The following is a 17,476-nucleotide window of genomic DNA, read 5'->3' as shown; positions in this document are numbered from 1 at the left end:
ACCCCTAGCCTAGGAACCTCCATATGCCCAGGGTGCGGCCCTAAAAAGAAAAAAAGTAAAAGTGTAGGAAATCTGACCGAGATCACCAGGAGACAATAGATAGGTAGGAGAGAAAACGCAGGTGGGTTAAAAAGCTTAATTGACCAAAAGCACTTTGGAGGGTGGAGATCAGGTTAAGTTTGATCCATCTGTGGCCAGGAGAGTTTAGGGAGAACTCTAGTTGGGACAGGAATAGATGCAGAACTTCTTAGCCTCTTCCTGGGGCAGAGGAGTGTGTGTGCTGGAAATGGGTTAAAGGTACTGGTACAGATCCTAGGCTCCCTGTGTAAGGCTTTTCTCCCAACCTGGATTGACTGGACTCTGGAATTGTTCTGTGTACTTGCCCTGTTTATCAGGGTACAGATTGTGTCCTGATAAATAATTGCACCTGTTTAATGGTAACTCTCTGTATTCAGGAAAGTGACTTCAATTTGTGACACTCATTTGTTTATTCATTCAATAAGTATTTATTGAGTGCTGAGTACCTAGTGGTACAGAATAGTTTCAGTTCCTGCCCTGGAGATAGTAACTGTAGAGAGGGAGAACAGTATCAAGAAAATAATTAAACAGAAACCTGTCATCACAAATTGTGCCAAGTCCTAAAATTACAGGCTGCAATCAGGATATAACTGGCGATGCTGTTTTACTATCCAAGGAGGGGCAATGGAGCAAGATTTTGTTCCCATAAAGAGGGTTCACAAACTCTTATGCTGGTGGTAGGACCTTTGCATTTTATCCAAGAGGCTTTGTCTTTCATTTTTGTGAACTCACATTAAAATATAATACAGACTCTGTAAGATGGAGTATATTTTTGTGTTGACTTGTGTGTAATAGGTTGTAACTGAAAACTGAAGGCAAGCTTTCTTGGGCCAATTGGTGAACACTAAATCTAGTTTAGAGACAGGGATATAAATTAATTTTTAAGAGAAAATGATTTAAGTATAATATTATGTTGTGTCTGACGGTGCAGAAAGAACGGATAACCAGGCTAATTCATGAGCACCTAATAGGGCTTTGGCGATCTAAACTGTCATACCACGTGTTGATGTAGCTGAATTCCCTAAACATATCTGTTATCCTGAAAGAAAAGACGAAATCTCCCCTTTTTAACATTTGTTCAATATTTTGGTCCTTTGACCATTTGCTGAAGACCATTAAGTGCAAGATACTCTGTGAGGTATACTGTAACTACCAGAATGCACATGGAACCATCTAGAATGGCACAATTTTGCAACATAGTGGAATCGACAGGGGGCATAAATAAGACGTTAGACTGGCAATCATCCTGCGTGGCTAGTTGAGAAGCAGCCTTTGAAAGAATGCTTTAGGCGCCATCTGGTGGTCAGCATTAGGAATGCATTGACTTCAACTCACCTTCCACTTGCCAGATTGTTTAAAAAGTTTATCAGAAAAAAAACCCCCAAAACCTCGTAAAAGGTATTCCTGCTGTGGTGCGGTGGGTTAAGGATCCAGCGTTGCCATAGCTGTGGCATAGATTGCAGCTGCATCTGGGATTCCATCCCTGGCCTGGGAACTTCCATATGCTGTGGGTGTGGCCAAAAAAAAAAAAAGTTTATGAGAAAGATTTGTGGAATATTTGGACTTGAAAACTCTCCCCATAGAAATAATATCATAAAGGGAGGTCACATTATCTGGCTAGGGCAAAACCCTGGTATATTCACCAGGTCTCCTTTCTGTCACACAGGCGACTGAAACCCATTTCAAATAAGCTTAAGCAAGAAAAGGTGTGTCCCTCAGACTGAGAAGGTTGCTGAAGGAGCACAGCCTTGGAGGCTCCATCCAGGACCCCATGTCACCAGGCCCAGGCCCTCTGTATCCATTTCTGTTTGGTTTTATCCTCTCTTGCCTCAGGGGATGAGCAGAGATCCAGCTTTCAAATCATTTCTGCATTGTGACTCAGGGGCAAATAGAAGAGGCTCAAAGGAAGGACTCTGGCCTGATCTGGCTCCTGTACCACATCTTGCACCAATCGTTTGGTAACGGAGAACGGCTGGCTGGAGTCTGAGAGCACACCCTGTGGGTGGGGTGGAGGAGAAGGGACCGTCCTTCGGGTGTGTTACCATAGTGACAGGCCTGTGGGCATGCTGGCTGGGCCAACACACGAAGTAAAGGAGCAACTCGACCTGCTGCACCGCACTGCTGGGACGCCAGTACACATCCATCCCCGTTCCCTGTGCCTGCAATTCTGAAACGCCCCAAATGCTTTAACTTTCCTGAGTGCAACACAGCAGCACAAACTTACCCCCTCTTCAAAAGGAGGCAGCTCCCAGATGCACTTAATGAATGAATTTAACACCAAGCTTAGGATTTCTGGACAGTGTGCATTCTTCATAGTTCTAGAGAGAACGGCTACTCTTGGTTCAACAATCTATTCCATTAAGAAAAAAATCTTTCTTTTCTTTTTTTCTTTTTTTAGGTCTGCATCCACGGCATATGGAGGTTCCTAGGCTAGGGGTCCAATTGGAGCTGCAGCTGCCAGCCTACACTGCAGCCACAGCCACACCAGATCCGAGCCGAGTCTGTGACCTACACCAGATCCTTAACCCACTGAGCGAGGCCAGGGATCACAGCAACACTAGATTCTTAACCCACTGAGCGAGGCCAGGGATCAAACCACAACCTCATGGTTCCTAGTTGGATTCATTTCCTCTGAGCCATGGCAGGAATGCCAAAAAGGGGAGGGGGAAAATAATTAAAAAAAACAAAAAACAAAAAACATGACTACAAAGTCAGTTCACTGGAATTGATCTATTTTGGGCTCACTTAACATATCTTTGAAAACCCACCCCACCAAAAAAAAAAAAAAATCATATGAGAAACTAAGGTAGACATTTTAGAGACATCCATCCATTTATTCAAATAAACAGTTATTTGAACCCCTAATATTGGTCAAGTATCATTTTTAGGTCCTAGGAATATGTCCCTGAATTCTCTGAATGTAAAGACATGAAAAATAATTACAGCACTAAGGGGTTGCAATTGCATGATGACTTGTAGCATTTTTCAGAATTGTAGATATTTTACAAGTGGTGCTCATGGAAAATAAAAACCACTGGAATTAAGAGAATCTCTTTGGTACAGAGAATGGGGGGTAGTGGAACCTCAAACAGCGGTATTACTGGGGTTAATTTCAGAGTTATAGATACTTGCCAATGGTTTGTCTAAAAAGATGAAAGCAGGAGTTCCTGTAGTGGCATAGCGGAAACGGATCCGACTAGGAACCATGAGGTTGCGGGTTCAATCCCTGGCCTCGATCAGTGGGTTAAGGATCTGGCGTTGCCATGAGCTGTGGTGTAGGTCACAGATGCAGCTTGGATCCCAACTTGCTGTGGCTGTGGTGTAGGCTGGCAGCTGTAGCTCTGATTAGACCCCTAGCCTGGGAACTTCCATACGCTGTGGGTGTGGCCCTAAAAAGGAGAGAAAAAAAAAAAAACTGTGAAGTCTTTCTCATTGGTTCTGTTTATGAAGTTACTTGTCAAAGTTTCCCAAACGAAGAGTTTTTCCAGGGCTGAGAATGTGGGGGTGTAATATGACCATGCTGCCAGTAGGTGGTACTGTTTCACGAAGCAGTCGGGGAAGCTTGGGTTTGGACTGTATTTGAGTTCACAATATTAATCTCAAAATGAATTAGATTAGTTTCTGAACGATTGATGGGATTTTAGTATCAGACAAGCAATAAGGGGAGAAAAGCCAGCCACCCGTCTCCATCAGCAAAAAATTCAGAGGAAAATACACTCTGCAATTCATTCAATTATAGCCAACAGCGTGGGGGAAGAAGAAATGGACAAAAACTAGTCTTTGGACCTTGGAACAAGATGGTTGCTTCCAAGTCCATTATATGCTCTTGTGTGACCTGGACAATTCCAGTTCTGAAAGACTGTTCTGGACAGGCACGTGTGCCAGGAAAAATTCAGATTTAATGGATAGTTTTTGCCTGTAGGGTCAAGAGTTGCTTAAATATACAGCTTTGAGATGAACTGGGATGTGATGGACTTAGCTTTGTGAATTACAGCACATGGAATACACTTATGCTGGCAAATTATGACATTTAAAAACAACTCGTACAGTAATTTCAAATGCTCTGATACGTATAACTTGACAAACTGCTGAGCTATCTTAATATCTCAATTGAATTTAATAAACACTTATCGGGGGTCTACTACATACCAGGCAGTCTGCCAAGCACTGGGAATCCACAGATTAATAAGACTGAGCCCTTCCTCCCAGGTTAGCCTTCAGCCCAGCTGTTTTCAGGCTTTATGGAGACCCTGCTTCTCCTCCAACAGCTCTGAGGCTCTGGGTTCAAAGGCCTGGTGCATGGAAAGCCTTCAGTACTCCCTAAATCCAGGTCCTTTCTGTAATAAGGTCCCTGCTTCTCTCAAACAGAAACCTTGTCTAGTCCAAGGCTACTGACGAGTAAGAACTGCTCACTCTCTAATTATTATGTCTCTTGTGCTACTAAGCTTCAAATAGGGAAGAACTCTGGGCATTTTAGATGTTTATTAAAATCTAGCAATACATCAAAAAATGATCACTCGTCATACCTGAATGTTATACTCGTATCCTTTTCCAGGATGCCCGTACAAGTTTCAAAGACACGGTGAAATGGTCCAAGTCCTCTTCCAGGAGAAGCCTCGAAAGTGATACCAAGAGCGTAACAAGATTGCCCCCAGGTTTGCCCTCTCCTCGTCATCCAGAAGGATTCAAGCAGGTAAAAGTTGCCCCATGCAGCAGCAGAAAGATGCCCAATTATTTTTTGCAAGCATCAAAGCTTTTATTTACTTATTTTTTGGCAGTGCCCTCCGCATGTGGAAGTTCCTGGGCCAGGGACTGAATCTGCGCCAGAGCAGTTACCCAAGCCACTGCAGTGACAACGCTGATCCTTAACCTGCTGTACCACAAAGGGATTCTTTTTTTTTTTTTTTTTTTGGCTTTTTAAGGCTGCACCTGTGGCGTATGGAGGTTCCCAGGCTAGGGACTGAATCAGAGCTGTAGCCGCTGGCCTACACCACAGCCACAGCAACACCAGATCTGAGCCACGTCTGAGGTCTACACCACAGCTCATGGCAATGCTGGATCTTTAACCCACTGAGTGAGGCCAGGGATAGAACCCACATCCTCGTGGATACTAGTCAGGTTCATAAGCCACTGAGCCACATTGAGTGACACACAATGATCCACCCTCCCCCCTTTTTTTAAAGAGTCAAAGCTTTTAGAAGAAATGAGCATCAATTATTTTGAAATGGGTCACAGAACAAGAACATCCTTGAAAACACACAGCCCTGATTTTGATTCCAACTTAACCGTGTACCAATGATTGGGAACAATTTATTTATTTATGAAAAACACGTATTTTTATTTTTCGGTTGCACCCACAGCATATGGAAGTTCCAGGGTCAGGGATGGAATCTGAGCCACAACTCCTGCCTATACCACAGCTGTGGCAACACCAGATCCTTAACCCACTGCACCACAGCGGGAACTCAGGGAGCAATTTACCTAACTACTGTAAGCCTTGGTTTTCTCCTCCCTTAAACACAGGAATTATCATTCCTAGCTCACAAGGTTGTTGCAATGCTTGAAATAGGATCACATTGGGAAAAGGATCTATAGCAATTCCTGGCACATGAGGCATCCGAGTAAATGTTCGGATGGTGCCTCTGCTCCTTGGAAGGGGCGCAGGTGGTCCGTCACATGGTGGAGACAGTGTTTAAGGATGTTCCGTGTTAAACGGCGTCACCATCGGCCCCGCGTCTCCTCTCGGTTTGCTGCCAGTGGGCCCCATGCTGATGGCATTGTCTCTAGACCAGGGCGTGGTCAAGGCAGTGGGCAGATGATCTGCGGGGCTAGTTCTGAAAGCCTTCGCAGGGAAACCCAGGGTGGACAGAGGGCGCTTCTGGTTTTCCCATGTTTTCCGGTAGCCGGTGCCCCGGAAGCCTGGCATTCTACAAGCGACCCATGAGATGTCCGCTTATGCTGGGCCGTCCCAGAGCCTGCGCGTTTGTTGTGGGTGCTCAGCCTGCCGGCTCAAGTGAAGTGAAGAACCGTCTCTCTTCACACGCCGCGGGCAATATGGGAGCCCGACTGCTTGTGTTGCTGATGAAAATATTATGGCCTCAATGTACTGCTTTATGGACCCAAAGTCCTCCAGAGAATTTAATAAATTCACATAATGTTTCTAAGTGCTGCATTGTGCATTTGGAGCGCGATTTAGCTGACAAGTGTGAAAAATTCGTGTAGCTGGACAAATCCCTAGTGATTAGACGTGTAGAAGCTAAAGAGAGCACGTTGCTCCCGAGAAGGTCGGCATTAACCCCCCGGCAGAGCCCCTTCTCTGCTGACCGGCCCCGTGTCCCTGCAGCTCTGGCAGAGAACACCGCCTGCCCCAGTAGCTGGGGGGCTCCTGCGTTTCTGACTCTCAACCACCTGCAGCTTCTGATCCAGGCAGAGGAAAGAGTAACAGAAATAAAGGTGGTGGTGGTGGAGGGGGTGGTGGAGGGGGTGACAGGGTTGGCACCCACTGCATTTAGAGAGTGAGATGGCCCCTGAATTACAGGCATCTGACCCTAAAGGTGCCAGAGGTTTTTAGGGAGCTTTTGATGGGTTAGTATCACAGGGTCACATGTTTAAAACTGGCTCCATTTACGTTGTACTGAATCTTTCCACACTTTTCTTTCTTCCATTCTAATTTCCTTCCACACGTAAACACTCTTACCAAAAAGGAATAAACACTAATCCATTTTTATTGTTCAAAATAATCTCTATTTACGTACATATAAGCATTTTGCATAGTTAGAATCATCAATCAATTGCTTTTTCTTAAAAATATCATTCTATATTCTATTTCTCCTCCTTAACATTATTTCATACAAACAATAATGTTATTTTATATCCGTCTAGATAGGCCACAGAGCTGCGGTTTCAAATACCTTTTTAGTCTTGAATGTCTGAAACTTATCTTTAATAGGGACAGGTGTTATGTTGCTTCAGAGATCACTGTTGTTCAGAATGACTGCAGATTTTATTGTTGATTTTTAACTTGAAATTTGATTTTCAGCTTGAGCTAAGATTTGGGATGTCACTTCAGTTTTCAAACAGGGAAACATAGCAGGGGTGTATGAACGTCAAGGTTTTATCAGAGCCGACGTGGAAGCAAGCCCACACCCGTCCCGCCTGTCCACCCCAGCTTCCCACAGCCCTGCTTTTCTCTCTACTCGGTGAGCCTGTGAGGATGGAGTGACTCTTGACTCTCTCCTGATGGACCCACAAGGTAGCTCTGGCTGCCTTCGTGGCTCTGGATCTGGGTGGTACAGACACCCAGACAGTTCATTGGGTAAAAGGGAAGAATTCCACTTCAGGTGTTTGGATGCTGAAGCAATGTTGTTTGGCAGGTGACCTCGGCAAAGGAGCTGAAGCGTTAGGCAGCCACGATGTGGTCAAGTGTCGACAGCTGGCGATGGGACCGGAATGAATAGCACTAATCAGCGAATCTGGGGTTTCTAACCATCATTCCAGGCGGAATTGGTATTTACTCGAGACACGACGTGGCTGATTTGATCCCTGGGGTCATGGTTACTGGCAGTGGAGCAGGAGGCTGGATAAGTCATAGAGCTTTCCTTTGAAGGATGTCTTTAAACTGCCGTCCACCCTCCTCAGCTGTCCCACACAGAGACTGAGGCATAGAGAATACAATGACCAACGCAGGCTCCAAAAGCTGGCTAGTGTCTGAGACAGGCTAAAACCCAGCTTCTGTGTTTCCCACGCATGCTTTCCCCACTAGAAATAGTTCTGACCTTTTTTCAGGATGAGGACTCTGTTGTTGCGTTAAGGAGTTGAACCCTTGCATGATGAGAGCCAAATATACATTCTTCCAATTTTCAGATTGCAGTAAAATACACACAACATATAATTTACCAACTTCACCGTTTAAAAAATTGTTTTAATTAATTTTTTTCATGGTAACCATTATTTATTTATATGTTCTTTAGGGCCGCACTTGCAGCATGTGGAGGTTCCCAGGCTAGGAGTCCAGTCGGAGCTGCAGATGCCGGCCTACACCACAGCCACAGCAACACCGGATCCCAGCCACATCTGCAACCTACACCACAGCTCACGGCAATGCCAGATCCTTAACCCACTGAGCGAGTCCGGGAACCAAACCTGTGTTCTCGTGGATGTTGCTCAGATTCGTTTCTGCTGAGCCACAGTGGGCCTCCTCATGGTAACCATTTTTAAGTGTAGAGATCAGGGTATTACACACACCCATAGGAATTCCCGTGGTGGCTCAGTAGTAGCAAACCCGACTAGGACCCACGAGGACTGAGGTTCAATCCGTGGCCCAGCTCAGTGGCTTAAGGATCTGACATTGCTGTGAGCCGTGGTGTAGGTCACAGACGTGGCTTGAATATGCTGTTGCTCTGACTGCGGTGCAGGCTCACAGCTGCAGCTCTGATTCAACCCCTAGCCTGGGAACTTCCATGTGCCACAGGTGGGGCCCTAAAAAGCAAAATAAATATATAAATACACTCATAATGTTGGGCACCCCGTCACCATAATCCATCTCTAGAACTTTTTTCATCTTGGAAAATTCAAACTCTGTACCCCTTAAACGATTCTCATTCGTCCATCCCCCTGCCCCTGGGAATCACCACCTACTCTGTCTCCATGAATTTCACTGCTCTTAAGCACCTCTTCTAAGTGGGGTCTTACGGTATTTGTGTGTGGGGGAATGATTTATTTTGCTTAGCGTAATGTCTTCAGGTTGCATGCATGTTGTAGCATGTGTCATCATTTTCTCCCTTTTTAGGAGTGAATAAGAGTTCCCTGGTGGTGCAGTGGCTTAAGCATTCTGAGTTGTGACTGCTTTGGCTCAGGTTGCTGCTGTGGTATGGATTTGATCCCTGGCCAGGGCATTTCCACATGCTGCATGCGTAGCCAAAAAAAAAAAAAAAGACAATAATATTCTATTGTATGTATATACCACATTTTGCTTGTATGGACAAGCATTTTATTTATTATTATTTTTTTTTAGCATTTTATCCATAAGCATTTTGCTTATGGAGGAATAGATGGACACTGGGGTTGTTTCTAGTCACTACAGTTTTGGTATCTATTAATTGGGAAAGTCCAAAATAGAGTCCTGGACCCCTTGTAGTGACACTGTAGCCTCTAGGGGTGCACAGGATAGACCATCGCTGCATGAGAGATTTTGATTTTCGAAGACTTCTTAGTGAACTCCGACCTGCATGGCAGCCCGGTGCACAATTAAACAAGATGTTTAATTGTGATGCTCTCTCTCATCCAGGAAGTAATGGTGGATGATGACAAATGGAAAGGTTGGGGGTTTACTGAAGATCCTTTTCAAGAGAAGAGGACTTGCTAATGAACGTACCTTCTAGAGGTTTAACTTGATCTGAACAATGGTGCCAGGTGCCAAATCTAACTGTATTGTATTCCTACCACCCATTCCGAGATGGTAGAACTGACATGCCTATGCCAGACAGACAAGATTCTACATTATTACTCAAATGATAAACTCTCGTGACGTTTGATTTTATTTTTGCCGCTATTTTGTTGCTGTCATTCCTGATAAGTATGTCTCTAAGCTTGTCAGGTGGAGTTTGCTGTCAATTGTAATACGTGAAATGCATACCTTCGTATGTACACATTTTTTTCATTTTCTAAAACGAACCTCATAAAAAAGACAGAAACGTGACCTCAAAAGGCAGGATACAGACTCAAAATATCGTACAGCAGCTTCATCTTTTTATTAGATTTTCTGTGTTTTCTCCCCCCTCCTTGCTGGATAAAATCCATACAAATGAAATACTGGCTCACTCAGTAAATAATAATGAAAAGGTAAATTCATTTTACAGAGAAGCCAGTCCATGTAAGACATCATCTTGAATGACTGTGATTTTCTTGAACTGATCACCAGGCTATTATAGTCTCTCAAAAATAATATCTGGCTTTTAGGCTCTCCAATTGTGCCTGCGACCTCTCCTTAACCCTTTGGCTCTTAAGAAAAATTGATTTTTTTAAACCATGTGCACAGCATGCTGCTAAAACCACACAGGGGCCATTTCGCTCACATCCCATTGGTGTTCTCTGTGACGGTGGGACCGGCTGAGGGTCTTCTTTCTGCCATCATCGCCCCCTCAGCTACACCCTGCATAATTTCACCCTCAACTGCGAGTCTCAAGTATTGTGTCTTCAATAGTTACGGTGCCATCATTATAATCACTTCTTTAAAAGAGAAAAAGAAAGATCTTTGGGGCTGACGTCTTTTCTTTTTAAGGTTATCTTGTAGCAAATTATGTGTCTACAGTTACGTTAGATTCCACTTGATGGGTTTTGGAACAGTCCAAATGAGGATGTATGATAATTCTGTTCCTTCCTCCGCAGTCCCTCGGACTGAGGGAGTTCCCATTGTGGCTCAGCAGGTTAAGAACCTGACTAGTGTCTGTGAGGGTGCGGTTTAATCCCTGGCCTTGCCACAGGCTGTGGCACAGGTTGCAGGTGAAGCTTGGATCTGGCATTGCTGTGGCTGTGGTATAGGCTGGCAGCTGCAGCTCTGATTCAACCCCTAGCCCGGAAACTTCCATATGCCACAGGTGCAGCCCCTAAAAAAAAAAGCAAAAATAAAATAAATAAATAAGTAATAAAATCCCTAGAGTTCAGAAATGCCATGCAAAGAACTGGATGGTCACTGAGTAGCTGAGAAGATACAAGGTATGCCAGCGAAGTCCTTGAAAGAGGTTGTCCTCAACTCAAGATGAGACTTGGACACGATTGGAAGCTTTATTGAGCTTTCTTGAAAACCTTGAAAATGGAATCACATTGAAACCTTTTATGTGTTTGTCTCCAATATCAGGCGGAGCAGCAGCCTGAGGAAAAGGCCTGGAACCTCTAAGAGCTGCGTCCAGGTTGAAGCAGCCTTGAACTTGAGGTAAGCGAGCTGTGAGCTTGATCAGATAGGCGTCCAACCAAGCTGGGGTTGGGGGGGTGGCGGCGAGGGGCTTCAGACAGGAGGGGGTTCGGCCAGGTCGTGTGCGGGTGAGCTCCCGGATGACGGCCTGGCGCAGGCTGTACTTACCAACAGAGGGAGGAGAAGGCAGGGCTGAGTGGGTTTTGTCCTGAAGGCGTGAAAAGTGGCCAAGGTGGTTCTGTATGAGAACCCCTTTTCCCGTGGCTTCCCGGAGGTGTAGCTTGGGGCCATCGCCTTAATCCCCCGAAATCGTCCCCCGTATTTGTGAACAGGGCACTATCCTGCCAGTCTAGTCACTAGGATGAAACAAGATAAGGCAAGAGATTCAGGTCACTTGCTGGTACCTTGTTAGTGGCCAGTACATGGCACCTGTGAGCGTGGTCGTTAATTAACAGGAGGGCAGCCGTCTCGGGCACTTGTCTTGATGAAATTACACTTGATAGAGGCTTCCCTTATCAGCTTATACCATCTTTTCTTCTTCCTGAACTAAAGTCACCCTTTTACCGAAAGGGTCTGTAATTATGAGAACCGTCTTCCAGCTGATACCCAGACTGAAAGCGCAACACATCCGTTTGATACGTTCCTTTGGATTAAAGCTTGACCTGTGCTAAAAACCAGTGGATCCAAGGTTTCAACAGAACAAATAAGTCTCTTCCTGGGGCTCCTCTGGGGTAGAGTTTATCCTCCCTCCAAGGCTGAGGACCGAGATGGAGAGCAGGAGGGAGATCCGGGGTAGCCGGCAGCGCAGGGCACACGTGTGACCCACAGTGGGGACAACTCTCTCTGCACAACCTACAGCCCATGTGTTTGGCTCTTCTCTCAGCAGTTCTGCTGACTTTCTGCACCGGGGAAGGTCAGCCTGGGGCCAAGGATTAATCCTCCTCAGGTGCTCTGGCCGAGGCGCGAGCTGGAAGCAGGTACAACGAAGGCCAGGTTTGCGCTCAAGGAGAAGAGAGACACTTTGAAGTGCCTGCTCTGGGCAGCGAAGCAAATTTATGTCATGTCCTCCTTACTGGCTGCTGGAAACTGTACACAGGCCAGTTCGTAAAGGTGCCAAATTCACCCTCACGTGGTTGAATTCAGCTGCTGAGATGGTGTGTTGTGTTGTTTTGTTTTTTTAGGGCCACACCCGTGGCATATGGAAGTTCCCAGACTAGGGGTTGAATTGGAGCTGCACCTGCCAACCAGCACCACAGCCACAACAACACGGGACCTGAGCCTTACCTGCGACCTACACCACAGCTCACAGCAGCACTGGATCGTTAACCTGTTGAGCGAGACCAGGGATTGCTCATCCTCGTGCATACTAGTCTGCTTTGTTGCTGCTGAGCCACGGTGGGAACTCTTGGAGGCTGGATTTTCATGTCCCTGCACCAAGCAGTCATTGAATGCACGTTGACTCCGGGAAGAGGTAAGGCTTTGGTTGAGGTGGTTGCATTCAGCTAGTTTAAGGGTGATTCCCACAGGCTGAGAGCTGAAGGTTGTTGGAGTTGGAGGCATAAACGCTTCAGTCCTAAAGCTGAGATTTAGGTAGCAAGGGACTTAATTTTTGAGGGGCCAGTGGAATGTACTGACGTCCTTCTGGTTTGGGGGATAGAGGTCAGTGTGGAACTATCAAAGCAAGCTGTGGCAACCCTGGGATCTGGGGAGCAGGGACTAACCGCGTCTCTAAACTAAGCTTTAAACCAAGTCAGATGAAAATGGATGCGCTCCAGTCTCTTTCTGTGGCCTTCAAAGTCTGAGACGAGCATATGCTGAGATTCCCATACCCTGGTAAAGGGTAAGTCCTCCGTGTAAGTCTAGTGTTACGTGGTGCCACGGAAATGATGACAGCAGTGGTAACAGCTACGACGGGCACAGCTTGAATGCTGCGACGTGCCAGCACTCCTCTAGGTGCTCTGGTTCCTATCTTCTATTTAATCCTTGTGATAACCCCATAAGGTAGGCTGTTTGGGCTGTTTTTATTATTGTTTTTTGGCTGCACCTGTGGTATGTGGAAGTTCCAGGGCCAGAGACCGAACCTGAGCCATAGCAGCAACCTGAGCCACAGTAGTGACAATGCCGAAATCTTAACCCACTGAGCCAACAGGGAGTTCCAGGTAGGCCATTTTATTATGCTCACTTTAAGGATGAGAAAGATGGGGCCCAGAGAGTTTAAATAAGTATCAGTGCTGGGTTGCAAACTCAGGCAGGAGGAGCAGCTGTGGAAGGGTCAGAACCAAAGTGAGGTTCAAAAGCAATGGTCCCTGGTGCTTTGAGAGCTGGTCACATGCGGTTTCCTGAGCGATGGCTGTAGCACGACCGGCCGTCTTCTGTTGAAAGAAGTGAGTAAGCTTTGTCTGCCTTGTCTGCAGCTGCATCTCCTGGGTGTGGCCCATGAAGGGCGTGGCCCCCTGGGAAGCGTGGTCCATTTGAGGTGTTCAAAAAAGATGTATTCAATGATGGATGGAATGAATGTACTGGAAGTATTATTGTTTTTAGTGTTAAACAGAGTTAAAACCCCGGACAATTTCCTTACTCTCTCTATGCCTCAGTTTTTCATCTATAGAAAGGACATGATGTCTCAGGGGTTTGGAAATAATCTTTGATTTAGCAAAGAGTCTTTTTTTTTTTTCTGATTTTGCATTGTATTAAAGTATGGCTGATTTACAAGGTTGTGCTAATTTCTATTGTACAGCAAAGTGACTCAGTTATACACATATATATTCTTTTTAAAAAAATATTCTTTTGCTTTATGCTTTATCCCAGGAGACTGGCTATAGTTTGCATCTACTAACCCCCAACTCCCAGTCCATCTCTCTCCCCGCCACCTCTTGACAACCACAGGTGTGTTCTCTAGATCTAGCATAGACTGTTGCGTGGCATACATGCTCAGCAGGTGGGGGCAATTATTATTATTGCTATTGTTATTAACGATTTTGCTTTACATGCTGGAAGGTGGTGTTTGATTTAAAAACTGGGAAGAACTGCCTCACCCTTGCAGCTTTGGAAGCCTTGACTGCCTTCTCCCTAGTGCTCCCCTTTACAACCAAGTAGGGGATCCTAGATTTTCACGTTTCTGAGGGGCCAAGTTTTTAAACAAAGTACTTTGTACCGAAGTAACAATGGCGTTTCTGCCTTCCAGCCTGCTCCGCCCAGCCCCCTTCCAATGTTCTCAAGGCACGTCTTGTTTTTATGACCTTTGCATTAGCAGATCTACTTCAAGGAGCTTCCCCTGACCCAGGAAATGGAGGCTGACTAAAAGTGGAGGAGGAGAGAGGGCAAGGAGACATAAAAGGGATTTTATGTTCTTTTTTTAGAGTCGTTAAAGTAGTGTAAAAGAAAAAAAAAAATCCTTCAATGCCACACAAAGTAGTGCTTAGGTAGGACCCAGAGAACGTTTTCCATGGACAGATGGGGAAAGCGAGGTTCTGTGCTTTTTGGGGGATCCTTTAACCCAGCGCCCTGGGCAGGGACCGAACTCATGCCTCTGCAGTGACCCAAGCTTCTACAGTCAGACTTCCACCTGCCACAGCAGGGACTCCGAGGTTATGGTTTTTTAAAAAACATGTCTATTTATTGATTTTATTACTTTTTAAATTATTAAAGTATCATTGATTTACAATGTTGCGTCAATTTCTGACATACAGCAATGTGCTTTTAACTGAGTTATTCCTGGGTGGAGTTACCATGAGGGGCTCTAGCAGGCAGAGCTTGGCTGGATATGGAGAAACCGTTTTAGTTATTTTAAGCAGAAGGAAGTTTAACGCAGGGAATGCGTGCTTATGAAATCATGGAAAGGATGGGAGGGGCAGGCACCAGCTGGCCCTCTGGGAACCTACTACCGAAAGGACAACCCCAGCTGGCCTGGCAAAGGAACTGTGGCTTCGGCACCATGGGGAAGCTGGGGACTCGGGAGGCTACTAGGTCATTACTGGTTCTGGGATCCCGTTGCCTTAGCTGCGAGTCTTGGGTCAGGGCACCACAGCCCCCTCTGTGGGTTCAGAAACACACCAGCTGGGTCAGAATCCAGGGGTCAGGAAGTTGGGTCCATCATCGTTGGCTCTGGGACCATGATCTTCTGCTAACTCGCCACCAGCCAAATGAGTATCTCCCTCCCTGACACAGGTTTGTTTGTTTGTTTGTTTGTTTTTGCCATCCTGAGGCATACGGAGATCCCAGGTCAGGGATCGGATCCAAGCCGCAGCCCCAAAGTAAACCACCAGGATCCTAGCCTACTGTGCGGGGTCAGGCATTGAACCCATGTCCCAGGGCTCCCAAGACGCTGCTGATCCTGTTGCACCACAGCAGGAGCGTCTGGACACAGGCTTGAATTCAGGTCTTCCCCAAATGCGTCTTCAAATGAGTCAGGGATGGAGTTTTCATCCTTCCAGCTTCTGCAGGGCAGGAAGGCCGGGTGGTAGCCAGAGGTTGGAGGGAATGCAGCGTAAGGCCATCTGCTGTTTCTACCGCAGTGGTTTCCAAGAGGCAACCTGGCAAGGCTGCAGTTTTCTCTCCTCCGTTAAGCCCGCTTTTGCCTGTGTTTGGAAAGAATGGCGCGTGAGTGGAAGCATAAACCACACCGTCACCTTAGCTGGATTCCATGACCAATCACAGTCAACTCTAAGCTGGATTCCAGGACCAATCACGTCAACTCTAAGCTGGATTCCAGGACCAATCACGTCAACTCTAAGCTGGATTCCAGGACCAATCACAGTCAACTGTAAGACCAAACCTGCGTTATCTGGGGTCCGGCACTTTGCAAATACCAGAGCTATTTAGAGAGAAGGCAATTTAAATATCATGGGAAAAAGCGGTCCTCCTCCTTTAAAACTACTTTAAAAACCCATACCCATTAAAATCTCATTAAGAAATAAATAACAACGCCAATTCTCACACAGACAAGCATATTTATTAATGATGAATTTAATGGAGCAGTTTATTTTGTAATACACTTGGAAAACCATCTCTTCTCCAGTGGCTGAAGTGCCCAAATTATTTCTCTCCAGACCCTTTGGTCACTCCTGGACGCGTGGATAATAATCAAGTCTGTTTTTAACAAGTGCTCCATAGGGAAGTAGTGCTTGGAGCCCGATCGATGAACACAATCGCTTGTAATCGCTATTTTTTAAAATTTAAAAATTTTATTTTCCTTTAAAAAAAATTATAGGAATTCCCGTTATGGCGCAGCGGAAACCAATCCGACTAGGAACCATAAGGTTGCGGGTTCGATCCCTAGCCTCGCTCGCTCAGTGGGTTAAGGATACAGTGTTGTCCTGAGCTGTGGTATAGGCCGCAGACTCGGCTTGGATCCCACGTTGCTGTGGCTGTGATGTAGACCAGCAGCTATAGCTCTGTTAGACCCCCTAGGCTGGGAACCTCCATATGCTGCGGGTACAGCCCTAAAAAGAAAAAAAATATATATATGTAATAGTTGAATTTACAGTGTTGGGTCCATTTCTGCTGTACAGCATAGTGACCCAGTCATACATATATACACATTCTTTTTCTCATACTGTCTTCCATCATGTTCTATCCCAAGAGATGAGTTATGGTTCTCTGCGCTGTACTGTAGGACCTCATTGCTTCTCCATCCTAAATGTAATAGTTTGCATCTACCAACCCTAAACTACCTGTCCATCCCACGGCTCTCCCCTCCCCCTTGGCAACCACAAATTTTTATCTATGGCTTGCAGTCTCTATGAGGTCAGGTGCCACATCTTTCAACCTCCCTTGTCATTCACTTTTCACTGCCATTGATGCTCCTTACCTGGGACCATGGACATAGCAAATGTGCAACAAGTATTTGTTGACAGTTTCTTAACTGAATGATAGAATACGGGAACAAAAGATGGCTAAAGAGACCACATCTTGGTTTCAAATTGTTATAGAGATTTTCTGCTTTGGTGAAGTATTTTTGATTTCACAGTTCAACAGTTCAGCATTTTTTTTTTTTTTTAACAAGAATGATTATGAAAACTGTCCATATATAACTGACTTTTTTTCTCCCTTTGGCTTTTATTCCAGAATAGACGCAATGGTAAATGAAATTTACCTTGTGATTATACTTTGGATTTTTCATTCTCTGGGAGGTATAGTTGTGGACACCAGAGAAAGAACACAATTCTTCCAGTAGCATCCTGACTGTAGCCTTCTTTTCAGTACATTGCATACTTTTCATGCTTCCCTAGATTTCATAGATCAACCCAGAATGACTATGTGCTCAGGACTTTTACCCCCAACTGCCCAGTACTCTGATCAGCGCTGGCCTTTTGGACCTTTGCAAAGAGCATTGGGTAAAGAGAAAATTTCCTCTGTAGATAAACTGCAAATTATTTTGCAAAGAATGACTCAGAAGAGTTCCACAATTGGCATTTTCAAGCTGCATTATCATTACAAGGTCGAATACTTTTCCTTTGCATGAGACTTCTGATAAGAGCAGAGGCATGA

General features: G+C 45.5%; 2 long non-coding RNA genes across 3 annotated transcripts in view; both read left to right on the top strand.

The window, feature by feature from the left end:
• Positions 1-12,221, top strand: part of LOC106507813 — a 34,208-nt gene extending 21,987 nt beyond the window's left edge. The window contains exons 2-4 of the long non-coding RNA XR_002346883.1: positions 4,634-4,771; positions 10,934-11,008; positions 11,871-12,221. This is a non-coding gene — a long non-coding RNA (uncharacterized LOC106507813). The remainder of the gene's footprint in view (positions 1-4,633; positions 4,772-10,933; positions 11,009-11,870) is intronic.
• LOC106507812 overlaps positions 12,320-17,476 on the top strand; it is a 44,442-nt gene continuing 39,285 nt past the window's right edge. For both annotated transcript variants that reach the window (XR_001304085.2, XR_002346882.1), the window contains exon 1: positions 12,320-12,458. This is a non-coding gene — a long non-coding RNA (uncharacterized LOC106507812). The remainder of the gene's footprint in view (positions 12,459-17,476) is intronic.

Source organism: Sus scrofa, chromosome 8, assembly GCF_000003025.6.
Source record: "Sus scrofa isolate TJ Tabasco breed Duroc chromosome 8, Sscrofa11.1, whole genome shotgun sequence".
NCBI classification, from domain to species: Eukaryota; Metazoa; Chordata; class Mammalia; order Artiodactyla; family Suidae; genus Sus; species Sus scrofa.
The sequence above is the reverse complement of the archived record's forward strand: the minus strand, read 5'-3'. Positions and strand labels throughout refer to the sequence as shown.